This window comes from Pteropus alecto, unplaced genomic scaffold (genome assembly GCF_000325575.1).
Source record: "Pteropus alecto unplaced genomic scaffold, ASM32557v1 scaffold392, whole genome shotgun sequence".
NCBI lineage: Eukaryota > Metazoa > Chordata > Mammalia > Chiroptera > Pteropodidae > Pteropus > Pteropus alecto.
This window is the reverse complement of record NW_006431933.1, coordinates 1336917-1340596: the sequence shown is the minus strand read 5'-3', so window position 1 is coordinate 1340596 and position 3680 is coordinate 1336917. Positions and strand designations below refer to the sequence as shown.

Genomic DNA, 3680 nt, shown 5'->3' with positions numbered 1-3680 from the left:
TCTGTTCTGTTCTCTAAGATGGTTTCTGTTTCTTTGCCTTCCCATTTTTGCTGCCTTTCCATGTCTGTTTCTGTGTATTAAGCAAAGCACCTAAGTCTCCCGATCTTATTAGTGTGGATTTGTAAAGTCAGTGTCCAGTGGCAGTCCTCAGAGGGGTTCAGCGGCAGGCCAAACTTAGCCCAAGCCCTTACCCCTCCAGGATTCAGCAAGCAATTCACAGATGCTGTGCTTATAGTTGCCTCAAAAGGCCACACCAGAAACTGAGGCCAGCTGCCTCCAGTGTGAGTCTAGGCAATGCTCAGCAAGGAGCATCTGACTCTCTGAGGCTATACCAGGATGTGGCTTGGGTGAGGCCTTGGGTAGGGGAGGCGGGGTTTCAAGGAATCCTTTGGGTGGAGCGATCTCTGTTATCCAGTTTGATGACATCACGGCTATGGGGGCACTGTGTCCCATGAACTGGGAGCAGGGAGGGCTTAACAGGGAACAATGGATACTGCCGGCACTTCTGTACAGAGTAAGTCTCACCAAGGCGCTCAGTCAGACCATGTCTCCCTGTAAGTCCCTGGTGCCCCCTGAACACAGCTGAATCGAGACTGGTGCTCAGAGCGAGCAGATCCGTCACCACGAAAATCCACTCGCAGATGCAGCCCCTTTAAGAGATTTTTGCCACTGCCGCTGCCTCAGCCTCCGTCTCAGTCGCTCCAGGTGGGGCAGCCCCGCATCCTCACCCCGTCCTACCTTCTGTCATTGCTGAGTGCTTTCTTGGATTCCTCCCTAGTTGTATGGCTTGTTCATCAAGATCCCAGGCGATTTTTCCTTGCTGCTGCTCCTCGTTTCCGTCACAACTTTAATTTGGTCGCCAGAGGGATGAACAGAGCCTCTATCATCTACACCATTTTGGTTCGCCCCACTTATGTCTTTTTAAATCAAATTAACTTTATTTAACAATTTATGTTCTTAAAAGAGAATGTTTATGTGATCACAAAATTTTTTTTCTAAGTTATTGCTTTTCCCCTTTACATACTAGGATCAGCACAACAAAAACAAAATAGTGTTACTGAATTTTACCTTAATCTTATCATTTGGTGGAGACTCTGGGCCTGAGACCTGATCTTCTGTTCTCAAAAGTTCCAACCTAAGACCTAACTGTGATACCCACAGAGGCTGAAAGAGCCTGGGAAAGGGGCCACCTCTCTGCCTTGTGATTCACTCTTATTTAGCTGTGTCCACCATTGCCACCAGTGGTAAATGTACCCTACGCTTAAGACTGAGCACCATTTTATTTATTTATTTTGAAATGTGTATTAATTTAAACATATTAAGTAAATAACATCCATTTGGTATATGGATATGGTAAAAGTAATGAGAGTTATAAATGAATTACTGAAGTCTTCATATGTTTTATATGTGTGTCATATGTATGTCATATGTTCCATGTAATGTATACAATATGAAATCCAAATATTATTTATTTATATATATATATACCCTGCCTGTTAAAACTCTAGAAATTATGAAGATAGTATCGCAGTCTCTGGATTTCTTTTTTTCTTCAAAGATTTCCAATTACAGTTAAAATCTTTATGACACAGTGAATTGAGGAGAAGTCAACAGGAGAATTAGGCTATAAATTAATACACTGCACACTAGCTTCAGAGAATTAAATTCCATGGCCCTTTACCCACTGCTCTTTTAAGCACCACCTGGATAGTAAGCTGAGATTCAAACCAATTCTCTTGACTCCAGTGCTTGAGTGGTTTACACTATACTATGTGCGTAGTAACTGGAAAAACCATCAATGATAATAAAAACATATGGTGATGGCAACCAAAATCAATTTATTCCATAGTGTTCACACAATATAAACATGTAAAAGGAAAGACTTATATCTGAACCCATTTTCACTGTTACATAATTATACGCTGTTATTGGTGAGTAAAAAGAAGGGCCATTATGAGACTTTTCAATTAAGAATATTGCCCTGTAGTGTCAAAAATGAGGTGGGGGTGGTGGGGGTGAATACTAACACCCTGAAGTTTAACATAGATCAATCATGTGTAATCAAACCATGTTAGTATAGTCTATTAAATCCAAATGTTCACCACCCTGAATGTGCCCAATCTTGTCTGATCTTGGAAGCTAAGCAGGGTTGGGCTTGGTTAGTACTTGGATGGGAGACCACCTAGGAATACCAGTTGCTGTAGGCATTAAAAATAATAATAATAATAAATCCAAATGTTCAAAAGACCAACCTTAAAATTTATAAAAATGTTTCAACTGTCCTTTAGCATCCATTAAATAAAAATATTCACTGAATGTTTGCTCAAAACGCAGCAAATGAGGGCTGTAACCCAATAGGTAGCCCTCTGCCTCCTTTCTCGTGCCACCTCTCAGAGCAGCCAAGTCACTCTATGTTTCTATGAGGCAAGTAGTCATTAAGAAACAAAAAGTATGTTCACAAAATCCTCCAACTCATCTTTTAACTTTTTACTTGACGAAAACAAAAATGCTGCAATTCACATATTTAGACAATTTTATCATTATCACTCAGAGGAAAGGCCTGTTTTGGTCTAGCAGAACTCTACAGAAAGCTCTTGTATTTGGTAAAGTGGGGAATATTGGGAGCTAGCAGGCCACTAATCTGATTAATAAAATGCTACCCTTCATACCACACTTGGATGACTAATTTTTCAAAGAATGTGAATGCAAAAATAACACTAAATCTGAATATAATTTAAACTTTATTTCACAATTAAGAAAGTATGTTACAATCCTGTTGAGCCGCAGGTGTCAATGTTCCATCACTTTGCTAATAAACAAAGATCCTTTCTGTACCACAAACTGTTTCCAGGCCGTTTCACAATCTTTGTTGAATGCATTAGGACTTTTTGAGTGATAAAAAACAGTTTTAGTCTTTTTTAATCACTATGGTCTTTAAGAGTAGCAAGTTATTGCGCTGTGCTTGCAAAACAGTAGTTGGGAATAACAATATAGCACAACAAAAACTAAATTATTTTCAAGGACTAAGGAAAGGAATGCGTGGTACATGCTACACATTATCTGTTAAAGTAGCCAACAGCGGTGAAATATCTTTTTTGGAGGTGGGGAGGTAGACATCCTTACAAACAAAGAAGAAAATTTTATTTTTCTGAGTCTAAGTACAATAACAAGAACAAGGAAAAATATGTCAGAACAAGCAGAAAAAATGGGTTATATGTCTTGTGAATCAAACCTCCTGTTGATTCTCACTAAGAGAATTACCGTGAACAAGAAGCTGAGTTTGACAGAAGCATGAAAAACAGGGAATAAAAAAAGCAGGAAGCATATTTGAAAAGCCACAGAGTGGCTTTACCGTGGCATGGTGTCAGAATTTTAGGAGTGACAGAAAAAGCAGGCAGACAGATGGCAGAGATATTTGCTGGAACCCTCAAGCCATAAGGAAGAGTCTCAAATATGTTATCTTTGTTTTTGAATACTTTTGTGGCCATAGTTCTCTGTCTGTGAGGAAAAGCTCTGCTAGCCTTTCAGTCTGATGAAGTCTGGTTTTCCTGCTTAGGAAAGTATGGGAGGATTAAAATGGAAATGCCTAGGATTTCTTTTATTTTCTTTCTTTTTTCTTTTTTCTTTCTTTTTTTTTTTTTTTTTTTTTTTTTTGGGGGAGGCAACCCTTGGTTGCCCCC

General features: G+C 39.3%; 1 pseudogene; it reads left to right on the top strand.

Annotated features, from left to right (window-relative positions):
- Positions 1 to 2090: 2090 nt before the first annotated feature.
- Positions 2091 to 2207, top strand: LOC112475618 (annotated as a pseudogene).
- The last annotated feature ends 1473 nt before the right edge of the window (positions 2208 to 3680 follow it).